The following is a 25,936-nucleotide window of genomic DNA, read 5'->3' on the forward strand; positions in this document are numbered from 1 at the left end:
ACTCAGAAGGCATCGCTGAAAAGCTATTACAACTAATAATGGCAGTCAGTAAGATACCCAATAGCAGAGTAAATATATAAAAATCAGTAGCTTCCTCCATAACAGGAAAAGAAGTTAGGAGAGATAATGAAAAGAGCATTATTTACAAAGCCATCATCTCTGCAGTCCCTGAGCAGTGGCAGGGTCCTTGGGGAAGGTGAGTGGTCTCCTCCCCAGTTCCACGAGGAGGTGTCACGTAGCAGTCCTGGAGCCACACTTCTTGTGTTCAAATTCTGACTGCTGCCAGCAATGTGACTTGGAGGAAGTTGAATAAGCTTATGCCTCAGTTTCCTCATCTCTAATGTGGAATAATTAAAAGAAAATACTTGATCGAGTTATTGTGAGGACAATCTGTTTTATGTGAATGAAGCGTTATAGGTTATGACTCTTTGACTAGAGACTGCATTATGATTTATATACATATATAACACATATAATAGGGCTGCATAGGTAATTCACTTAGAACACCATCTGGCACTAGTGGGAAACACTGAATATACCTTCACCACGACTACGTGGCACGTGATGGTCTGAAATGACATCAGGTCTTGTACCAGCACCTGGTTACACAGCGTAACTTCATAAATACCAGCATTTGAACCTGATGATTTAAGATCCCTTCCAATCTTGGAATTTTATGGTGCATTGAAAATGCAAATTGATATTTTTATTTCTTCTCTCCTATATAGGTTTTGTTGGTTTGAAGACTAGAGGTTTGGTGCATGTGTGCTCATGTCCCGCATATAAAACAAATTATATCTTAAGAAAAGATAGGGCATTTTTAGCTATAAATCTCCAAAGCAAGACTCTAATTTCTTTTCACCTGTAAAATAAATTGAAACTTAAGAAGGGAATGGCTGACAGGGATGAATAGAAGGAGAGCTGAGAATCTCTGTTGCTGAAAAGTTGGGCCGAACCATGCTGGTTTAAAAGGAATTTAGAAAGGCAGTTCAGGGAAATGTACATAATTTAGGCTCTAGTGCCCAAAAGCTAAGATCATAACCTCAGCTCCTACGTTCCCCACCTGAGGGAATTCAGTGGATTTCACCTGAATTCTTAGCCTCAGTCTCTGCACCCCTAGATAAAAATCAAATAGGAATCTGACTCATAAGACTGTAGTGAAGGTAAAATTAGGAACTTGGCAGAACAAAATGTCCTATGAATATCAAGATTTAGGAGTCTGTTACTCCAAATTCTTTTGGCTCTCTCATCAGGCAAGGGCAACAAAAGCAAAGACACAAATGAGACTACATCAAATAAAAATCCTTTACACAGCAAAAGAAACTATCCACAAAACAAAGAGGCCACTGACTGAATGGGAAAAGATATTTTGCAAGTGATAATATCCAAAATATACAAAAAACTCAGACAGATCAACATGAAAAAAAAAAAAAAAGACTGATTAAAGCATGGGCAGAGGATCCGAATAGATATTTTTTCAAAGGTGACATATAGAAGGCCAACCAGTACATGATAAGGTGTTCAACATCACTAATCATCAACAAAGTGCAAGTCAAAACCACAGGGAGATATCGCTTCACATCTGTCAAAATAGCTATTATCAAAAAGACAACAAATAACAAGTGTTAGTGAGGATGTAGGGAAAAGGGGACACTAGTGCGCTTAGGAATGTAAGTTGGTGCAGCTGCTATGGAAAACCGTATAGCAGTTTCTCAAAAAAATAAAAATAGCAATTCCACTTCTGGTTATTTATATGAAGAAAATAAAAACACAAATTAGTAAAGATACATGCATCTGTACCTTCATTGCAGTATTATTTACAGTAGCCAAGCTATAGGTTGATTAAAAAAATAGGGAGATTAAGAGGTACAAATTTCTAGTTGTAAAATAAGTGGGTCACATTTATAAAATGTACAGTGTTGGGAATATAGTCAAGTAATTCTTTATATGGTGACATATCATAACTAGATTTATCGTGGTGATCATTTTACAATGTACAGAGAAAAGCACTATGTTGTGTAACAGGAACTAATGAAATGTTGTAGGTCTATTACACTGCAAAAGTAAACAAATGAATATACAAACAGACTCAAAGAACAAGAGGTCAGATTTGTGGTTACCAGAGGCTGGGGGATGGGAGGAGGGGAAATTGGATGAAGGTACTCAAAAAGTGCAAACTTCAAGTTATTAGATAAATAAAGGATACAACATGATACAACATGATAAATATAATTAACATGATAAATATAATTAAAGTAAATCCTAAGAGTTCTCATCACGTGGAAATTTTTTTTTCTGTTTCTTTAATTTTGTGTCCATATCAGATGACGGATGTTCACTAAACCTATTGTGATAATCATTTCATGACGCAGGTAAGTCGAATCATTATGCTGGACACCTTAAACTTATACAGTACCGTATGCCAATTATATCTCAGTAAAGATGGATTTTAAAAAGTGAAAGTGAGATCAAGAAAGAAACTGAAAATAGTGCATTTAGAATCTGAGGTATCCCACTGAACAAGAAGGAAAGGATGAAAAACATTCATTTACAGAGCAGTCATTGGATGGGGTATACTAGAAAATAATGAAATTTTCCTAAGGGACCTGCCTATGGAATTCACGTTTGGGTCACATAGCTTAAGACACACTCTTCTGGGAGCCTTAGCAGTTAACATTATACATATGGAAGCTAATCCCAACCACACCCAGGACACAGTGGCCTCTTGATTGACAGTTCTAGCAAGATTTTGCAGAATGGAAAGGACAGGTTCCTCAGTGGGAAATCAGAGGAAGGAAAATACATCTGGGTAGTTGAAGTCCCCAGATGACTTTCCATAATGGTTTTTCTAGGTTCACCAGTGCCCTTATTTTCCCTCATAGTCTAAATTCCCTCCCCCTACCATAATGTTTTAGAAGCAGAACCTTCAAGGGTGTGGACTGGAATTCTGTACTTAAGCCAGACTCTCCAAATGGTCCAAGGTGGGTGCTGTGATGTATCCTCTTCACAGGCTCAGACCACAGCTTAGTCCAGGTGAGCAGCATTGTGTATTTTTATGCTCAGAATCCCTATTCATTAAAATTTCCATAGTGAATGAATAAAATTATGCCATGTGTTTTTCCATTTGTATGGTTTTAAAAATAGACATAAAAATTTATCATTTTTTAATTTAAATGGTACAGGTGGTTTTTCTGTTACCCTTTTTTAATTTTTTTCAAACTACTCACCATTTCTTGCTTTTTTCCAAATTAAAAAAAAAGTACCCAGATATACATCAGAGGTGCCAAGTCACAAATGAAGAATCACGCTAAATAAATTTCACTACAGACCACTCCACAGACTTCCCTCCACTTCAAAGAATTTACCAAAGAAATTAACATTTGTATAAAATTTTGATCTTATCATCTTTCTTCTAAACCACTTTCACTCTGACTTGAAGAAACAAAAGTAATCTGTTTAGACATATGACAAAAATGTTTGAGATTATAGCTTTACCTTTCTAACACACCATCTGGTTGAGAAATATTTAAATGATTAACTGACAAAGAGCTGGCTTAGATAATTTTTTCTGGTCAATAGAAATTTTGATCAAATGGACAAGATATTTGGATGGTAAGAAAACACAATTAAGGTCTTTGAATTTTTAACACTAGCTCCTCAAATGATATGGCCATGAGGGCTTTTTGTTTTAAGGGTTTCATTCAGGGAGCAGGAGAATGGAGAGACAGAAAATTGGAAGCATATAGTGATTCCCTTTCTTTTACCCACCACCAAAAAAATATGCTATGAAAGTCGAAACAAAAACTTTGATCAGCCCATGGAGGACTCAAGTGGTATCTTTTAGATAACTTTAGATTTTACTGGTAGATTGAAATGTTTGTTACTCATCATCTGCAAGTATAAAGAAGCATCACGTAGAGAAGAGGGTAAGAACTTTAGAACCAGAGACCCTAAACCCCAAACTCCACTGCTTCAGAGCCATACGTGTGATCCTTGTGAGTGAAGTAGTGTCCTGTCCCTCACATTCACCAACAGTATCCTCTGGGCTTTTTGAAAGGATTGGGAACACATCTAAAAGAACCAGGGGATCATCTAGCTTGTAACAGTGCTGAATGAATGATAGCCAGTATGAAACTTCCTCATAATAAAAGAAAATTGTATCATAGGGAAGCAAATTTTGATCTCTGTTTTATCCAGAACCCCAAGGAAAGCTGAAACACCCAAGCAAACACAGACCCCGCCTTGGCCTGCATTTCTAGGGATGCTGTTCACTTGACCTTCTTACTCCATACACAGGAACTGACTGCAAGTAACACTTGGGTTCAGCAAGTACAAGTTTCTCGTCTTAAACGTAATTGACAGACTTCTTTAACTTGGCACTGTGTAAAGCCTACAGAACTTTTCACTAAAGAAAAGGTGACTCCACGCCAGAGAATAAACTGCTTACAACACGGTTGTATAATAACTCCCTGCTCTGACTTAGGATCTCTGTGTCTTTTGATGTGTGATTCTGTGTCATCTACTGATTCACGTCTGTGACACTCACTTATACTATATGCTCCTACCATGAGTCCACAAGGGTATCAGAGTTGTGATAAACTAATACACACAAGTTCTAAATTCTTGTGTCTGCAATTAGTAGAATTTCGGTTTTGGGTTTTGATATTATTGTCATCAGTTTTGTTTGTTTTTGTTTTTTCTTTTAAGGCATATATCACTTACATTGCAGGTACTCAAACCATATTTAACCAGGTGATTGTTAATATGTTACTACTTTGAGCTGGAATTCACTCTATTGCTGTGCAAATGCAGTGACTATAAAAATGACTGTTCCCAAAAGGGTGCCTACCCTGTGTGCAGTGCTATACTGGATACTCTCCTCTTTTTAGCTAATTTAATCCTCTAAACATTCCTATGAAATACGTGTTTTATTCACAACTTAAAGATGAAGAAACAGGAGTGCACAGCCAAGCAAATGAGATGTTCCAAACCATATAGCCTATGAGGAACAGACCTTGGCTTTGAATCTAGATCCACGTGACTACAAAACCCATGCGCCTCTTCCCTACCACACAGCCTGCGCCACAATGACCCTCATCATTGCTGTCAGGACCATGTCTTAAGAGTGGGCTCTAGAACTTGATGGCTGGATTGGGATCCCAACTGTGCCTCTAAATGCAAGTGTAGGAATGAATAATAATTATTTTATTTAGTTAATAATGCTACCAATATAATTAATGCTACTCATTATTAGTAACAGTTAATAATAACAGGGGTATCACAATGATTATATGAGGATATAAGTGAAGGAACTTAAAAGTGCCTTAGACGAAAGCAAAACTAAAATAAGTATACAGAGATCCCTGTAGTTAGCACAGCTGTGGTTACCTCCATGGTGTTCTGCATTTTAATTATTCTGTGCTCATTTGACCCTGACTTACACAGTTAATTACAGTTTAAAATGTAGATCACAGAAACATTTCATTGCATTTTAGGATATGATGTTAGATTCTATATTGCATAGCTGGATCATTTATTATGTGTGTAAATTGTTTTGTATTCATGAAAATTTGCACTAGACTTTATGTTATGATATCAAAACCACTACTTTAAACTGCGAAAAAATATAGTTATGAGGCTACTAATGAGTCCCTTTTCCTCTCCTTTCTGGATTATAGTCAATTAAGATCACACAATAAGCCAAATGAAAGCTAAAACATAGGGCAACTTTATTACTGTTGAAACTAGAGAATGGGGCAGGACCTGCCACATTACTCTCAGAACCTAGGATTTCAGACCGCAAGCACCTAGAGTTACCCACTCAGCGGCAAGAGAAGTTAAAGAAAGAAATATGCATATTTCATCCATACAGAGAAGATGACTTTGCTCTATACCCTGAGGTAGACATAGAAGACCAAGGTCATGCATGAGCACTAACCTTTATGCGGCCAATAAAAATTTGATATAACATGTCAAGTACTCCCCAGATTTCCAAGTCAGACACCACTCTTCCTCACATAGGGGCCGAGGTGATTCAGCCACTGCATGTTCTCTAGCCTTCTCTCTCATTGCTTTTGCCCTCATGCACAACAATCTGTCCAAGATAGACCTCGATCAGTCCTTTATACTCACTGTTCCTGTTTCCAGATTCGCTCCTTCTTGTGACTAGTTTCAGTTCAAAGGTCAACACCTTGGAAAGATCTTCGACAACCACCCAAATAAAAAGGCTCTCTCCATTATCTCTGCTATATAATCCTGTTTTATTTTATTCATAGTAACTGAAAGCATCTTGTCTATTTGTTTATTGAATAGCTTATTCTACTGGCTGGGTTGGACAAATGTTTTCTGCAAAGGGCCAAATAGTAAATAGCTTAGGGTTTGAGATCCATATGGTCTCTGTTGCAACTTCTCAACTCTGCAATTGTAGTGTGAAGGTAGTTATAAGCAAAACAGAAATGAATTATCTGTGTTCCAATGAAACTTTATGTTCAAGACAGGTAATAGGCTAGATCTGACCGAGATCATAATTCTCTGACCCCTGTGTTAGAACATGAACTTCATGACAATAGACTCAACCAGTCTTGCTCACCACTCTCTCCTATTCACAAAAAACAGTCCCTGGAATACAGCAGGTTTTAAATAAATACTGTTGCGCAAATAAACACACCCACGCTGAGGTCTGGCAAAGACTCCTCACGGAAGACAAGAAGGGCAGGGGGAGGGAAAGACAGATTTTCTCCTAACAAGATCTGAAACAAAATTTTATATAGTTTCTTCATTTATATAATAGATATGTAATCAATATTTTGGAATTGAATTAAGTTGACTTTTTTTTTAATTTCAACTTTATAGAAACAACCTGTTATGCCTCACTTACCAGAAAAATCACTGAATCAAAAGATTTTGCTTTAAAAAAAAATTTACTTTGAGAAGTAAGCCAAAGTGATTTAGGGCTTTTGAGTGAGTAATCAAATCAGATGACTAAAGCAACTAAGATTGGTTTTACAGCCGTCCTTGCTGGAATGCAATTGTTGAGGGAAAAGGGATAATCAGGCTCAAAACCTGAATCCCGTCACTGCTCCATCATTATTTTTTTTCTGTGACTTCCAGGACACACATTTTAATCTCTGAGCCTCAGTTTTCTCACCTGTGAGAATACTGACTCATCTATCGATAATAAAAGCATACATATACTGAGTGCCTACTAGACAATAAATATTGTTTTATAAGTGCTTTACACATACTATCTCACAATAGCTCTATGAAGGTAGAGATTCCATTTTACAGATAAGGAAACTGAGGCACAGAATTCTTGGGCAAATGAAAAGTGGTAGAATTGAGATAACTATGTAGTCCTGGGATGAGCTGCCTGATATCTAAGCCTCCAGTGAAGTAAGGATAGTCTCTGGTGTATTCCTAACATTTCACTGTTTTTGAAATCTTTCAGTTATCTTATAGTATCAGCTTACTGTCTCTCAGGTTTTGAGCTGCCACAATAACAATGAGCAGAAAGTAAACTCTATTACAATACAGGGATATGTTATGCTGCATCTGAAGACAAAGTGTTTATTCATGACAGCAAAATACCAATTATGCTGGAATCTAGTCGTTACTTCTTTTTTTTAGTATATTTTTAAGTTTGGGAGTGGAGGTGATCTTTTGCATTTTGTGTTCATTTTACAGGGAAAGAAAATAAAACCTGGGAAGAACTGATTTCTCAAGACCTATCAGACGGGTACTTTCAGAATTGGAACTCAAGTTATGACAGCCTGACTCCTGGCATAGGGTCCTTTACGAAGCCAAAAAGCCAAAAATCAAGTCCCGACTCTAAGAGCGATAGCGGAGGTATCTGAGATTAAATATGATTTCAGCATCAATAATGCTATGTGCCCGTGTGCCTGTGTGCCTGTGTATCATGTAAGAGAGAATGCGGGTGGAGTCTTCAGGTTGAAACTGAACCATGCGATGAAGACTCTGCTAGGCATCTCACATGGCTGTGATATCTCCACAATCACGCTGTGAGCAGACATTATCCTCATTTTAATCATTTAATAAATAAGGAAACTGAGCTAAGAGAGACTAGATAATTTAGTCAAAGACACATAACTTGTAATTGTAGCGAAGTAACTTAAACTCAGGCAATGTGGAATCCACATTTTTAATATCTGTGCTAAAATACATTCTAAAAGGCGCTGAGCCTTTCCCTTAGAAACAGGTGCTGCTGTCTGGGATTCTCATTACTGGCTCTAAACAGTTGGGGTCATAGACTAATCTAGAAAAGCCTCCTATGTGGAGAGGCATACCAAGATGGTGACAGTTTTATTTGCTTCCCTCAACAGAGGCTTTGAAAAAGTTCCACAGTGTGGTTCTCCTCAGTCTGCCTTATGATTAAATACACTTGGAAATTGCTGACTTAAACCAAGCTACACATATTTTGTTGGTTTGCTTTTGTTTGCTTGTGGGAATTGCCATAACCCAGATACTCTAAAGAGCTTGTGAATCTGGAAGCAGAGACCTCGTGTATAATATTCCCTAAATGTATTTGTCCAAGGAGCTCCTCTAACCCACACTTTTGAAAATCTCTCTTAACATCTTCCTAAATTAATGTTCTGTATTTCTTTCATTTTAAAAGTTAACATAGAAAATTTAGAAAATGAGCTACCAGCATGACTCATCATTTTCCACAATCCTGAAGACTGATATAAAGGACAATGAAGTTGGACAAGAGCAAAGGAGGAGAAAAAAGGTATGAAACAGAAGGTACAGTAGGTGAGAGGAAATTATAAAATTCTGTCCAACGTTGCACCCAGCACATCTCAGGCAAAGGAGAGGCAGGTACAGTCAGATAAAGGAATGAGGAGGGCATCAGATAAGTGGAGGGTGGGAAGGAGGAAGACCTAACGTCTACAGAAGTGGGTCTATTGGTATTTAATGCATTGCACACTGAACTTTTCTTAGGTGTGGTGTCAGATTTCAGTCTTAAATAAAAGTAACTTTACTCAACTGAAGATGAGTATTATCTGTCATATTGGTTTTGCTGGGTCAGAGAGTTAAGACCAGAGCAAGGTATACCTTTGTTGAGGGTCAAATCGTGCCCTTCAAAAAGATATGTTGAAGTCTTAACTCCTGATACCTGTGAAGATGACCTTATTTGGAAATAGGGTATTTGAAAATATGATCAAGTTAAGATGAGGTCATACTGGATTAGGGTGGGTCCTGATCTAATATGACCAGCGTCCTTATAAGAAGCAGCAAATTTGGATACAGAGATTTACCAGGAGAAAGTCACATGATGATGGAGGCAGCGATTGGAGTGATGAGTTTACAGACCAGAGAGCTCCAAGGATTGCCAGCAACCACTAGAAGCTAGGAAGTAGCAAGGAATTATCCTTCCCTTGAGCCTTCAGAGAGAGCATGGCTCTGCTAACTCCTTGATTTTGGACTTTTGGCCTCCAGAAGTGTAATTTGTGTTGTTTTAAGCCACCAAGTTAGTGTTACTCTGTTTTGGAAGTCCTAGCACCCTAAGACAATCTTGATTATGAGTGTAGACATGAAGATCATGATTCTCAAGGAGCACCACAAATGGTCATGTACAGACTAGAGCTTTGCCCTTTGTGATCATAAGATTGCCATGTCCAGCTATTAAGATTACATTCTCTGCACACACAGTGATACAGGCTAAAAGTGAACAAGTAGCACAATAGCTAAGAGAGCAATTTAACCTCTCTAAAGGAGTTGCCAAAATTCCTACTAGTTGAAAGCTTACCATGAATGCAAAAAACAGATGAGAATCACTGAGAAGGGTGTCAAGTACAACCATATGGCTCTAAACATTCTGAAACAACAATGAATAACAGAAGTCAAGTAAGAATTAAGTGCTAAGAAGTGTGACTCTAACTGAGATCTGCAAATGTTCATGGCAAAATGCAGATCAATGACTGAGGGTGTTTTCCTGGACATATAAAAATGAGGTTGGGGCAGCAAGGTTATTGAGCTCATGCAGTAGACGGCACCTGTGGGTAGCAGGGAATATTACCATTTTCACTTTTTGTTAATCTAGCTTTTGTAGGTAGGATTTCCTAGGAAACAGATGTTAAGAGTGAAATTTGCATGTATGAGACTCACTGCTGAGTGCTGTGGGGAACAACATCTGTGAGGGCTGGAGATGCAGGGCTGGGCTACGAAAGAAGGTGAACTGCAATGCAATTGATCTAGGATGACCTTCAACATTAACCTCCCTTGAGAAAAAGGGATCAGAATCTTTCTACCTCTGCCTCAGTCAACCAAGTATTGGATATGGGCTGCCACAGTGATTGGAATATAGCCTTGGGCTTTTTTGACTAAGAGCAGTTACCAAAGAGGGACTTGGGTGAGAGCCAATGGTCACCACCACTCCAAGCAGCTGAAAATGAGTACTTTAATCCAGTAGGCAGCATCTGGATAGCACTGCTTTCTTTTCAAAAGGTTGAGCCTTCTTACAAGATGTTACAGGTCACAAAAGAAAGCAATGCAGTTAGAAAAAAAAATTGATGTCCCAAAATAATGCTAATATAAGTACACCAATTTTTATAGATGTCAATGCAATTGAAGAGTATGTCACTAATCTTCCTGGTAGCCAGGGTAAAAAGAGAAACAGGATGTGTCATATCCTTATTCTTACTGGAGAGGAGGAAGCAAACTGATTTCTTAGAGGAAACAATGCTTTTTAAATAATACTTTATAAAATAAAAATGGCATATAACCTTACAGGGTAAAACAGAATGATTTAAAAAATGCCTTCAACAGCATCTTCTTTACATTTGTAGAGGAGTCCATCCACCTCATGGTCTTTAGAGGGTTGATGCTAAATGACTTTTCCTCTGGGCAAAAACTTCATGGGAACAGACTCCTGAACATCTTCAGCTCTGCATCTCCAATACCTGATCCACAGTAGAAACGCAAGTATTTGTTGAATAAATGAATGAGCAACACGATTTCTCTCAGACTGATGAGCAGACAGTCCAAAGGGAGAGAGAGAGAGAGAGAGAGAGAGAGAGAGAGAGAGAGAGAGAGAGAGTGTGTGTGTGTGTGTGTGTGTGTGTGTGTGTGTGTGTGTGTATGTGTGAGCAAGTATGGAGTTCCAAGGGTTTTCTCAACACTCATCAGAGTATAGACAAGCAGAAGGCAGAGGAAGGAGGAATAATTTTCCCTGGAACAAAATTAAGGCCTTGAAAAGCAGTCAAAGAGACTTAGACTTGAGAGGATGAAGAACAGGGAGCCTGTGAGTTTTCTAAGCAGGGCACAAGATAAAAGCATTGTCTGAAATAAATGATCTTGGCAGTGGAAAAATGAAAAACTAATTTTTCCATCAAACTGTCTCCAACAAAGACTTGTTTAACTTAACATTTTATTTTTAAACCAAATTTAGTCAAACCAGTTGTTCTTGTGGGCAAAATTAATTTTAGAGGACTTTCTTTTCTAATTACAAAAAATTTAATTTGCAAATATGAATGCATACAAAAAGAAAAAAATTCTACTAAATTATCCCCAGAGGAATTGGTTGCTGACATCTTTCCCACCTTGTTTCTCTGTATATTACAGTTGAGCTCAGGCTACAGAGATAATTTTGTTACCTCAATTTTCATAAAAATTATAATATGTGTATTTTTCATGTTATTTGAGAACTCTTTAGAAACATGATTTTAATATTTTAACAATTTTAACAATTCAGGAATATTCACTTACATGATCATCTGTAATGTACCTAAACATTTCTCTACTGTTAGATATTTAACTTACCTTACGTACTTTAAATTTTTGTACTTTAATAATTAATGCTTCAATAAGCACCATATGTATAAATCTTTGTGGATACTTCAGACTATTTCCTTAACAAAATATTCCTAGAAGAGGCACTACTAGCTCAGAAAACATTAATATTTTGATACATATTTCTAAATTTTTTCCACAAAAGGTTATATCATACTCTCTTCAACATATAAGTAAACCAGTTCTATGCACTCATCAGCATGAGATATTTCTATTAAAAAAGCAAAATAGCACCGATTTGACAGACAATAAATTATGTTTTGTCATAGCTTTACTTTAAATTTCTTTCATTACCAATAAGTTAGAACATTTTACTCAAATATTAGCCTTTTTTTAAAATTCATCTTCTCTCATTTTCTTGTCACTTAACTCAAGCTTTCAGTAACAATATTTGTGTTGTCATAGGTCTTCTTTGAGCTTATTGTATAATAAATTGCACGTTGTGTTTGTCAGATGTATTAATAGAGAGAAAATAATTTCATTTTTATTATCAATATATTGATTTTCCTTTTACAATTTCCATTTTTTAAAAAGTTAAAATGCTTTTTCATTACTAGATTTGATAGCAAGTCACTTTTATTTTTTATATATGCCTTAAAAATCTAAATTTTAGAATGTAACTATTCAATCTATGTCAAATTTCTTTTGATGAGTGGGGCAAAATGAAATATTAGTCTGGGATCATGACTACAAAGTCAGATGTCCCTGTCACCATCCCTGCCAAAGGACAGAGTCCAAGCATCACCCATTCCTTTACTTACTAACCATGAGATAGTAGATATAATTGTTGAAGCCTTCATCAGATGTTTTTATCTACCTTTGAAAGAGACTGGGAGACAGTTCCAAGTTTTGACTTTGGAGAGACAAAATTTATATGATGGGACGTTCTCCAAGCATAATATGGGTGTTCAAAAGATGTCGAGTTGGCAAAAATGATAAATATTCCCTACAGAAGAGAGAATAAATTGGCCTTCATTTCAAATAGCTCAGCGATTGTACCAATATAATTTATTAAGTGATCTTTCATTTCTCCATAGATGTGCTATACGTTCATTATAGCATATTAAATCACGACATATAGTAAGATAGGTTTCTGGGCATGATTTTTAATAGTACTCTGAGCATTTGGGAAGTTTAATATGAGACCTAAGAGCCAGTCGAAAGTCATGCACACACACACACACACAACAGCTCTTTATATATTAAAACAGTGACACTTATTTGTATGTAGCTTTCAATTTTAAAGTGTATCTCTATTTCAAACACCTCGTTTCACTGCTCTTCCCTTTATTGTGTTTCATGAATATTGTATTTTTTTTTTTTTTTAACAGATTGAAGGTTTGTGGCAACCCTGTGTCAAGCAAGTCTAATAATGCCATTTTTCCAACAGCATTTCCTGTCTTCATGTCTCTGGATCGCATTTTGGTAATTCTTGCAATATTGAAAAATTTGCTTTATTATTATATTTGTTATGGTGAGCAGTGATCAGTGATCTTTGATGTTACTATTGTACGTAGTTACGAGTTCCTTAATTCTTAAATAATTAAAGGTAATCATAACACCCAAAGCCCATACTCTTCACCTTTGATATCAGTGTCAACTCCACTTTACAAATGATGAAAGAAAACTGTATCTAATTTTGCCGACACAGTGAGTAATACACACAGATGAGAAATTCTATCAGTTGCCACCTTCCAATGATGAAGACAATGATGTGTGTGCTTTGGTGATAGCTCTTTCCCCCTAGACAGTTAACATTCACTTAGCACATTCCTCCAATTTCCACCAAGACTGTAGAATCAGAATACCAGATGAAATCTTTAGTCCTCAAGAAGTTTACCAAGTATTTTCTTGTAAAGATGTTTTATTGAGTTCTTGTATCTTAGCATTGAGAGTGTAATAAACCCAACATGTAAGTTCCCTTATGGTTTCAATTACAGAAGTTACGGTGGAAAAGAGAATTCAAGGAAGAAATTAAAGGTTGAACATTCTCTGGGATTCAAATGAGGTGCTAAAAGGCTAGTTTTAATGTGGGAAATTAACAACTACATTGTCTTACCTGTGGAATAAGAACTCCCATATATAGCTATGGAATAATATTTCTAATCTATAACACTCCTAAGAAGTATGAGGTACCATCTTATTCAACCCTGAAGAATAAGTATTATTATTCCCAGTTTTAAAGATAATGGAAAAGGTGGAGTTTTTTTTCCACCCCAGATGCCCATCTTCAAAGCCCATAATTCTCCCACCATTTAAGAGGTCAAAGAGGCATACGTTTTAGCATCTCCTTGTGTCTCATCTCTTTCCCTATGCCTTTGATACTAACAGCCTACCTTGACCATCAATGTGGGAATCAGCTTTCTCTGTGAGATCTTGGGGGCCAGGAAAGCCAGTGATCCATGACCCTAAATATCACAGTACTGCAGTACTGAAATTCCACTTTTTATATGAGTTTTAATATTAGACGTGAACATGCTGGAGACTTATAGGTTTATTAGAAATACAGGATGTAGCTGGAAAAAATAAAAATATTGGCAAAGATGTTCGCAAAAGTCCATCATGTTCCAGAGAGTATTTCCCAAATTTTATTAATTATACTTCATTATAAAAATAAAAACTAAAAGGTGATATTAGCCCTGGTTGACTGGTAACCAATGTGTGTCACTGGAATGTATTTATAGATGCTCCAGTTGCTTCATTCCAAACCGTAACTCACAGTCCACATGTACCCATGAGAGCAACACACAGACTAGCAGGTTAGCAGCAGCCAGCAAGGCAGCCAGCTGGGTTTTCTCCTTTCTGAAAACATCACAGGAATAAATCGGAGAAATTGACATGATATGGAAAATCTTTGACATGCCTGGGGCCATGGCTTTTCCTTGCACTACTCACGTAACTTCTCCTTCTTTCCTGATTCCCAAGGAGAGCTACACCATACTCAGGCCAAGCAGACAATGTGGATGATGTTTATGAAAGGATACTGTGGAAAAGAGATGGAAGAAAGCACGATGTAGAAATCTGAAGATGAAGTACAGGAAAGAAAGTTTTCTAAAAGAAGATTTGGAGTGTGTGATTCACTTAATTATTTGACAGCTGTGTCTCAAGACTAAAATATATAATTGAGTGAAGTGACATCATTTTGGGGAATGAATGGGGCATGAAGGGCCATGGCTTTATAAACACAAAAAGTAGAATTAGCTTCATTACTGCCAAATTAAATATTTATGTATTTTTAGATATAAATTGGGGAAAATGCTAAAATTCCTACAGTGCCTTTAAATGGTAATTTTTTAAGCACTGACATATCTGCAAGTGTATTACTGTTACTGTTGTTACCTTCACGAGTTGTTGACTGAAACAAATTCTGGAGCTGAATAATGCTTATCTGGCTGTTATTCAATGTGATTGAGTGATTTACCATATTGTATTTTTAAATAGAATGTTTAAAATTTATATTCAAACAAATTTTTAAATACTTAATATTTTCAAATAAAATTAGTATTCAAATTATCTTTTGAATATAATTTATGTATTTTATTTTTTATTTATTTTTAATGTTTATATAATTTTAAAAGTTACTTTCCATTTAGTTATTACAAAATATTGGCTATATTCTTTGTGTTGTACAACATATCCTTGAGTTTCTCTTACATCCTGAAGTTTGTACCTCACAATCCCCTCACCCACCACCGGTAACTACTAATGTGTTCTCTATATCTGTGAGTCTGCTTTTTTTTTTTTTGTTATATTTACTAATTTGTTGTACTTTTTAGATTCCACATGTAAGTGATATCATACAATATTTGGCTTTCTCTCTCTGACTTACTTCACTTAAATGGCCAAACTTCATTTTTGTTTTTTTATGGCCGAGTAATACTCCATTGTGTGTGTGTATATATATATATATATATATACACACCATATACACACCACATCTTCTTTATCCATTCATCTGTTGATAAACACACAGTATATGACTGGCAAAAAAACAGACACAAAGATCAATGGAACAAGATAGAGAGTCCAGAAATAAACCCACACACAATCAGTTAATCTACAACAGAGGAATCAAGAATGAACAATGGAGAAAAAACAGTCTCTTCAATAAATGGTGCTGGGAAAAGTAGACGGCTACATGTAAAAGAATGAAATTATAACATTCTGTAACACCATATACAAAAATAAACTCAAAATGGATTAAAGGCCTAAATGTAAGACCCATTACTGTAAAACTCCCAGAGGAAAACATAGGCAGAACATTCTTTGATGTAAGTAGCAACAATATTTTTATATTTCCATTCCCTAAAGCAAAGGAAATAAAAGCAAAAATTTTAAAATGGGACCTCTTTAAACTTAAAAGATTTTGCACAGCCAAGGAAACCATCGACAAAATGAAAAGACAACCTACTGAATGGGAGAAAATATTTGCAGATGATATGACTGAGAAGAGGTTAATATCCAACATATATATAATTACTCATACAACCCAACATCAAAAAAACAAACAACCCGATTTTAAAAATGGGAAGAACTGAACAGACATCTTTCCAAAGAGGAAATGCAGATGGTCAAAAGGCACATGAAAAGATGCTCAACATCACTAACCATCAGAAAAATGCAAATCAAAACCACAATGAGATATCACCTCAAACCTGCCAGAATAGCTGTCATCAAAAAGAACACAAATAACAAATACTGGTGAGGACATGGAGAAAAGGTAACTCTCATACACTGTTGATGGGAATGTAATTCAGTGAAGCCACTGTGGAAAAAATTTTATCAAGAAACTAGAAATAGAACTACTATTAATACCTAGCAATTCCACTGCTGAGTATACATCCAAAAGATACAAAAACATTAATTCAAAAAGATACACGCACCCCAACATTCATAGCAGCATTATTTACAATTGCCAAGATATGGAAGTAGTTTACATGTTTTAAATATACAATCAGTTTTCCCTGCTTAAAAAAACTTTAAAAATGTTCTAAGAATATGAATTTAATTATTAATCATTTGCCTGCAGGGTGTCTATACCAATTTGTTTTTAGTGAAACTGGTTTATAAAGGTACTTGTATATTGCCAAAGATTCTCCCCTTGATTGAACTCTAGTCAGACTCTTCTGAATCTTCTACCCAGCTTGGCCTTGGCTCTTAGGCTTCCTTTGTCTCTGCATTGTCTGATTTCAGCAAGAATCCTGCTAAGTCAGTTAAGCAGAATCCCCATCCGCAGTATCTGATCACCTTTCATATCCAAAAGGATCACTCATTCTCTACCACTGATCAGGTGATGTCTGATTACCTTGGCCTGGCTTCAGCAAGAATCGCGTTAGGTTGGTTTAACCAAAAATCTTCCTTACTCCTGATGTTTCCTGTTAGTAATTCTCCTTCCTCACCCTGCTCCTTGGCTATAAATTCCCACTTTGCCTTCAATTGCCTAATCTCTAGCCCCTACTGCAAAAACCCCACTGCAGAGGTCTCTATCATGACATACCTGAATAAAGTCTACCTTACCATTCATTAACAAGTGTCATAAATATTTTTAACAACATTAACCAGTTAAACGGTTTCAAATTATGGACAGTGACTTCCTGAATCCAGCTACATGAAGCAATCTCAGCTGATTCACATCTCCTAAAGATTAATATTTTGCTTCTACAGTTGATTTTGGAAGCCAAATACAATCCAATCATTTGTGGATATGATGAATGAAAATTTATTGGTGGTTAATGTGATACTTCTATCTCAAATAAAGTTTTCAAACTTAGAGCAGTAAGTGCAAGCAACAGAGTCTGGGAAATAAGCCATCCATTAATACAGGGTGACCTATGAGAATTAAACTATTTTCTTTGAAATTAGAGTTATGATGCAAATTGTAAGTAAGGAGAATTCCCTGCCAGATCATGAGCTGAGAATATGTTAGGAATCCAAGTCCCCAAAACATAGAACTTGACCACTCAGCTGAATTAGAGGGACAGAGCTTCTTTCTCTAGGAAAATAGCAAATTCAGTCACACATTACTAAATGTCCATTGAGTATTTCTCTCAGTCACTGCACTAGGCTGTGAAGATATAGAGGAAGAGGAGGTAACAGAGCTTTTGCCCTCAAGGATTTATAGTCCAGCAGGGAAAACAAGCAATTTGTAATTATAATGGAGTTATATTATGAAAGCATTTCTAGGTCAGAACTAGGTCCACTGGACCTTGAAGAGCACGTCCTTGACAACAAACCTGTTTTTTCCCAATTACACGTTGCTGCCCAGACTAATTGTATTACAGTCTCATCCAAGCAGGTTAAATCTCAACAGAAAAATCTAAAGCAACTTGAGAAACTTCACACACTTTACATAGGGAAGCAAAGAAGAATTTTTAGACACTTCTACTGTCTGTTTCTACTTGTCTTCTTTAGCCAGATTTTAAAGAAATACATATCGAGTATCTAGCATTGTGCTATTCTAGATGATGAAGAGGATAGTAAATGATACGAATGACAGGAATTCAAATGTGTTAGAACCACATTTTAAGGACTTACTTTGAGAGAAACAGGAGAAGTAACAAAAGAACAAGAAGTCTTGTCAGCCACGGGAGGCTGGAGAGGGATCCGAGGAGGTGCGTTGCTCCAACTGGAAGAAGGCATGAAGAGCCGACAAGGAGCAAAACAGCACTTTCTTGCAGTTCAAGCGGGTGGCAAGCCAAGCGAACTGGCGGCCCTCAGGTGTATGCAGTTGTCCTTTTTATAATGCTAGTGGTGCATGCGTAGTGGTCACGCTACTGGCGCATGCGTGGTGTTCATAATGCTGACTCACGCTACTGGCGCATGCGTGGTGTTCACAATGCTGACTCACGCTACTGGCGCATGCGTACATTTACCTCTTACCAGGTGTAAGCTATTGTGAACTTTGGTCTGGGCCCCATGGCCTACTCACTTAAGGCTGCCGACAAGTCTGCTTTTGCAGAAAGAATTTCCGGGAAAAGTATAGAAAAACACAAAAGTGGGTGAGTATTTTGGGAAAAATTTTTTTTCTTTTTCTCTTCTTCTCTTTTTTCTTTTTTTTTTTTTTTTTGTTGGTGGAACAAAAAGTGCCACCAAAAATGGGGAGGATGAGGAGGATGTCTTTACAGAGGGACATGCCAGAACTTTCAGTATGCTGGTGATATTGTGAATTTCAAAGAAGGTGCATAGCATGAAAAGCTGTCCATAAGCATTTGGGTAAAAAAAAATGAATATTAATAAATTATCAAGAGTTACAACACTTTGGGAAAGTCAAAGTCAAGATTAAAAAGTCAAAGTCAAAAATCACGCTAAAAAAATACCATTAAGTAAAGGCATTTTAGAACCAAAAAGATAGACTTACTCCAACTTTCTTCTATTTTGAGGCACAAAATTAAAGCATAAATTCTTTCCTTGACAAAACTTGGAACAAATTCCTTAGCCTGGGAGATTTTCCCCTGAAACTTGAAAAAAATATGTGTTAGCTATTTTTGAGTAGCAGGAATGTAAAAAATGTATATTTTTGAGAATCGGCGACTTTTTTGTCCTTGAATAACTCAAAATTTCTTTGTTCTTCTCAATTAAATTTAGCAAGTAATTAGTGCATAATGAGAACCAGTTGGAGCATCAGACTCTAGTTAAAGTGCATTTAAAAATACATAGGAAGGCAGATAATCTGAATTTTCTTTCTAATGACACTAACCTCATGAATGTTGTTGAAGAACGTCTGATGGGCTCAAAAATCTGCTTTGCTGATTTCCAGAAAACCCTTGGGGGTTAATTTGCTCAGCAAGCTTGGTTCAATAATATATCTGAAGCAAATGGGAGCTTTGAATCAAAGATCAGCAGCAAACCAGTAAAGCAGTGCTCTAAGAGACCCTAGTAAGTTGATTGCACAAACATCAGCTCACTTGTTAGTTGATTGGCCATGCTCTGACTGCTGAGTGGAATGCTGAGTCCTACCAGGATCCTGTTCTGGAGGCAAAAGTCTATCTCCTAAATCCACACAAAACAGGCAAATTATGGGCAGAAATTAATCAGTCACAGCAAATGCAAAAGCATGTCAGACACAAGGGCTCAGACTGTTTCAGCTGCTTTGGGTGTGATGGTGAGCAGAGAGACAAGAAGAAGGAAGACCTGCTTAACACCAGTGTAGGAGCATTTTGAGTGATCATTGTAGATTTGGGGTGTTTTATCAGCTGTTTTTTCATTTACCACTCAAATTTCAGAAGTCGTCTTAATATTTTATGTGAAGTCCAAAGTTTTTGTCACAACTGCTGATTCAAGGAAATCAGGCTCCTACCATCTTGTTCGCTGCACCCTCCTCATTAATGGGGTTGCCAAGCACATCTGCATAAAGCCATCAGAAAGAGAAAGAGCATAAAGAATAAGAGGGGTGATATTTTAATAAGCCAAGCCTTGAAGTGATGCACTTCACTTCTTCTCCCATTAACTAAACACATGGCCACATCTCGCTGCAAGAAAGACTAGAAATCATGGTCTAGAAGTGTGCCCAGAAAGAAGACACTGATGTACACAATAATAGGGGGAAAGCACAAATACTAGAGAGAGAAATAGCCCTAGATTCTAATCCCAGGTTTGCAACCTAATAACTGAGAAGCAGTAGGCAAATTACTTCACCTCTCTGAGCACTGACATGTTTACATTCCCCTCCCAATTCCCTCTTGTCTCTATGTCAAATTTCATAGCGTTGAAATCTCCAACCATGAACAAAGTATCTATGGCAGCTCAGCTTATCCACAGTGTTTAAGAAATACAATGTTAATACCTGAGCAAATAGAAAAATGCTGCATAAACCAGAAGTCAAAGACAAAATGGAAGTAGAGGCAGAAGGAAAAGGGGGAGAAACTGCAAAACCATGCTCTACCACCAAGCTGTGGATACATTCATGTCTACCTTCAGTTTCTTATCCTGTATCTTCTATGCAAAGACCACAACTTAGCCTTTTTTCCCCCCTCAAAACACCACTGAGTCTCCATACTGATACAATGGCTCCCAAATTTTAGTGTGCATCAGAAGCATCTAAAAAGCTTGATGAAACGCTAGGCGCATTCCAGTGTTTCAGATTCTGCATGTGTGGGGAATGATCAGAGAATTCACCGCACCAGCACATGTATACATGAAGCTGATTCTGCTGGTCCAGGCCATACTTTGAGAACCACTCTCCAGTACATGATTCTCAAACTTGACTGAATGTTAGAATGAACTTGGGGCTTTATAAAACGCCAGGCTTCTCAGACTAATTATATCAGAATCTTTTGAGGGTGAAACCCAGGCGCAGGTATTTTTTTAAAGTTCCCCAGATTAAGAACTACTGTTCGAATGGGACATGAATGGTTCTCTTTCTGCTCTCGTTAAGACATGATTTCTTAATCCTAGCTCTGAAGATATGGTTTGGATCTCCTAGGTCTGCCTTGGAGTCTTTGCTTGGTGCGTTGCAGGCACTTCTTCACTTAAAGGTAGCTGATGTTCTTACTGAAGTAGAAGTTGATTTCCTTAACCTCTCTACTGTAATGAGGAACACCAGCATCCATTCTTTTGGACACATCTCTCATTCCACAATTTGCATACTGAGTTTTCCTATTTCTAATATGACATTGTTCATTTGCTTATTTGTTTCTTTACTTTGCTAGTTCCTTCTCCTCCACTCAACTCCAAGGTTTGCTCTTGGTCTTGTGTATTTCTTTCTCCACATTAGAACTCCAGTCATATCCTTCCTCCATGCAAGTGGTGTTAGCAAATTCCCAACCTTCAGATGACCCCCTGAAATTAGAAGGGAGCTAGACTCCTCCCCCACAAATTACTCCAATCAAATTCCTCTTCCACAAATCACTTTCACACAAATTACTAGTGAAGGTAACTCTTAAGGGTTGTCATCCTGGGAACCAAAAGTGTAGTTGGACATAGGTAATAACAGCAAAAAGCCAATATTTATTGAGCACAAGGTATTGTGCTAAGGCCTTCTTCACATGGATCATGTTAGCTATTTTCCACAAGAAATCTATGTCTTAGATACTTTTTAACCCCTGTTTCACAGAGGAGGAGAGTGAGATTAAATAACTGGTCCAAGGTCATGCAGCTGGTGAAGAGCAAAGAAAGATTTCTATAGAGTTACTCTCACTTTCAAAATCAAGATGTAAAAATTCTATTAAGGAAGAGGGTGAAGAGGTTCTAGCAAACAGGAGAAAGGTACAGAATAAAAAAATACCACATGGACATGGGAAATGATACTCAGATTAAATATAACTCAAGAAAGGTATTGAATTGATGAAGTTACAATGAAGGAGTAGATGAAAAGACCATCATGGATGTTCATGGAAAAGGAGGGGCAGGAAAGATCACATGTGTCAGGAAGAATTGGAAGGAAGGAGGAGAGATGGCTGTGGTCCTTGAGTTTGTCAGTGAAAAGAAATCATGGGTGTTTCCCATGGACCTGATGTAGGAAGACAGGAAACAGAGAACTGACTTGTGATCTTCTTGGTACCTTCCCAATAAGTTGGTCTATAGAGGCAGGGGAAACCCAGCACCAGGAAGCTAGATATTATATGAACACTGGTTCGTTAGAGGTTCAGAAAATGCCTGAGGCAAACAGCCCAGATCAAGGAAACTGCAGTTAGAGGAGGCAGTGAGGGTCCTGACAAAAGGCCAAAAACTGACCCTACAATAAAGAAAGATACAGCTTTATACATAAGACGAGACCTGAGAACACAAAGCCAGCTACGTGAGAATCAATTACTTGTTCTTTCTTATGTGTTATCACATCTCCATTCCTTTCCTTTAAACTTGGACTCTCAGAATTCTGGAAGCAAACAAATGGGGGTGAAGGAGGAAAAGCAGGCAGAGAAATAGGATCAACCAGTCAATTACAGGCTCACACCCTGAAGCAGGTTAGAATATGAGGAGGAGAGAAGATTGACTTTAAACCATGTTCAGCGTTTTGATGAATAATTTACACTGGGTGCCAAATTTCTGAATTAAGATACTATTTATTTTGTAAAGTGACTATCAGACTGCATTTTACCTAATATCGAATATAGTTCCCTGTGCTCTACAGTATGGACTTGTTGTTTATTTATTTTATATATAGTAGTTAGTATCTGCAAATCTTGGACTCCCAATTTATTCCTTCTCACTCCCTTCCCCCACCCCCAGTAACCGTAAGTTTGTTTCTTCTGTCTGTGAGTCTGTTTCTTTTTGTAAATAAGTTTCTTTGTTTTTTTTTTTCAAGATTCCACATATAAGTGATATCATATGGTATTATCACATCACACCAGTCAGAATGGCCATCATTAAAAAGTCCACAAACAAATGCTGGAGAGGCTGTGGAGTAAAGGGAACTCTCCCACACTGTTGGTGGGAATGTAGTTTGGTGCAGCCATTATGGAAAACAGTATGGAGATTCCTCAAAAGACTGAAAATAGACTTACCATATGATCCAGCAATCCCACTCCTGGGCATTTATCCAGAGGGAATCTTAATTCAAAAAGATACATGCACCCCAATGTTCATAGCAGCACTATTTACAATAGCCAAGACATGGAAGCAACCTAAATGTCCATCGATAGATGACTGGTAAAGAAAATGTGGTATAATTATACAATGGAATACTACTCAGCCATAAAAAGGAATAAAATAATGCCATTTTCAGCAACATGGATGTATCTGGTGATTGTCATTCTAAGTGAAGTAAGTCAGAGAAAAAAATATATCAAAATGTAGGTGTGTTTTGATGAAGCCATGATTTGTGCTTATTTAATACACTGTTCACACATGTATAACAGAGGTCTCAGGTGATAGTTTCATTATGTTCACCCTAGAATTCTTACAAGGTTGTCTGGAGGAGTTACAAACAAGGCCTGCCAGAAGTTGTTTGCTATAAGAAGAGAGAAGGCTTCTCCAATGTGGAAGCCATAACTCAACAGATCATGAATTTTCAAAGATTTGTTTCAAAAAATGTGTTGCCACATTGGATAGGAGAGATGTCTCAGTGTATCTACCTGATTCTGCCATTCAGATTGTCTTTCAGTCTACTATGTGTCCTTATGAGTAATCAGCAATAAAAAAGTAATTTCCTCCTTACATTTCTAAGTAATGTGGTGGGTACCAGGATCCATGGGATATATTTGGTCAGGTTTGAGAAACAGAAGCTGCTTTAGAGATTTCAAGCAGGAAAGGATTGAATACCCAGAATTTGGTGCCAGTAATACCGTTAGAAAGGCTAGAGGAGATCAGGGAAAATCAGAGAAGGCTGACACTAGCTCTCAGGTTGACCTGACCAGCCTTCTGAGAATCAGCAAGTTTCAACCAGGTCAGGAACTCCAGGAAACCACTGTCAGATAGTCACTGCTGCCTGGAACAGTGAGGCTGGTGACTTTAAAAGTGTTCCCAGAAATTACTGCTGAACCTCACATCTGCTAAAGGCCAGGTGCTACCTACCTTCCATTGACAAAGAAGTATCATGGCTTCTGCTTCCTCCCACCTTCCTACACTAATGCAGTGCCATTCATTAGAAAAAGGTAAACCAGAAACACACAGTGAGAGACACTGGGAAGTGCAGTTCCTGGCCTTTTAGGCCCTAAGACACCAAAGAAAGCATAAGAGGGACACTGAGGAAGGTTCTAAGGACCATCATGCAATCCAGTACAAGGCAATCCCAATATAAGAGATTACACGTTGGCTTATATCCGTCAATACTGTCAGAAAAAGTAATAAAAATAAATACATCTTGTATTCAGCATAATGCTTCAAACATGAACATACGTATATTCATTTTCATATTCTTTTTTTACCATAAGTTACTACAAGGTATTGAATATAGGTTCCCTGTGCTATGCAGTATAAACCTGTTTATGTATTTTATGTAAACTGACACAACATTGTAAACTGACTTCAATAAAAAAATACTTCAATAAAAATATATATATACAAAAAATGCATCTGTTTGCAACTGTGATTCTGAAAAGGTCTATGTTTGATCACCTTAAAGCAGGTTTGAGGTTTTCCAGAGATGTTAGGCGCTCCCTTTCACCACTGCCACATCCTCTGAGAAAGCATTTGACAAATACACAAAACCAGACACACAGAAATGGGTGCAGAGGACCATGTTCAGAAACAGGGAACCCATACAAGCCCAGAAACAGGCAAATGCACATCATGCCCCACACTGTTTCTGATCACAGACAAACTCTGTACTGGCCAGAGTGGACGTGGCCCTCAGTCAAATCCATGCCCTTTAGCACCATAAAGGTATCAGAGCTTAACAAGCAAAAGTGAGAGTTCTAAGGAAATTCTAATTCTAATTTAATCCTTCATCAGATATCAATTTTGATTGAGGTTTAGTTAATCTTAGTGAAATATTTATTTCAAAATCTCTCTATATAGAGCATATTTTCCCTTTAGATGACTTAAAAAACCAATAATTTGAATCGCAGTGTTGCAATAGATTTGAAAATCAAAGAAGCGAGCCCTGTACTATTGATCCTGCTTTCTCCATTCTACCACTTCCTCTCACCCCCAGTCAACCCGCTCCCTGCCACCTCGGTTTTTATTTCTTAAATTTAGACCTCATTATGTCTCATTTGTTTAAACATTAAAAGAGTAACTTCAGACATTTGAATAACAAACGTTATTTTAAAAATAGCATTTAAAAAAGCAACTCTCAACAATATCTACAAGACATTTTAGAATCAAGTTGCTATCAACCTCTCTAGCCTCAATTCTTACTTTGTTCTTCAATTTCATCTATAAATGGACCAGTTCATCCCTTCCTATAAATACCGTTGTGAGGGTTAAATCAGATGACATGGTAAAGCCCATAGACAGTACCTGGAATATAGCAGTTGCTTCGTCAGTCATCTTCAAATACATCCTTTATGACGTATTCACACAGTTGTTTTAATCTTCTTCAACATTCATAGGGACCCTTTGAGGAAAGTAGACGAGATATTTAACATCTCCATTTTTAAAATTAAGAAACCGAGGCTCAGGGAGTTTATGTGGCTTGCTAAAAGTCCTACAGCTGGTAAGCAGAGGAGCTAATACATAAATTCACTTCTGAATACAAGTGAGTACCTGCCTTGCTACCGTGCACTCCTTCCCCTACTGACTTATGAAA

The 25,936-nt window shown here is 37.2% G+C and overlaps 2 long non-coding RNA genes across 2 annotated transcripts in view; one reads left to right on the plus strand and one right to left on the minus strand.

Moving 5' to 3' along the window:
* The window catches only part of LOC140700585 (uncharacterized), a 58,909-nt gene extending 40,403 nt beyond the window's left edge, over nt 1-18,506 (minus strand). Inside the window, exon 1 of the long non-coding RNA XR_012078997.1 lies at nt 18,343-18,506. This is a non-coding gene — a long non-coding RNA (uncharacterized lncRNA). The remainder of the gene's footprint in view (nt 1-18,342) is intronic.
* A 191-nt stretch (nt 18,507-18,697) lies between these two features.
* LOC140700586 (uncharacterized) lies at nt 18,698-23,272 on the plus strand. The gene is made up of 2 exons (XR_012078999.1): nt 18,698-18,806; nt 23,051-23,272. It is a non-coding gene; the product is annotated as an uncharacterized lncRNA (long non-coding RNA).
* Nucleotides 23,273-25,936: the final 2,664 nt, after the last annotated feature.

Source organism: Vicugna pacos, chromosome 2, assembly GCF_048564905.1.
Source record: "Vicugna pacos chromosome 2, VicPac4, whole genome shotgun sequence".
NCBI lineage: Eukaryota > Metazoa > Chordata > Mammalia > Artiodactyla > Camelidae > Vicugna > Vicugna pacos.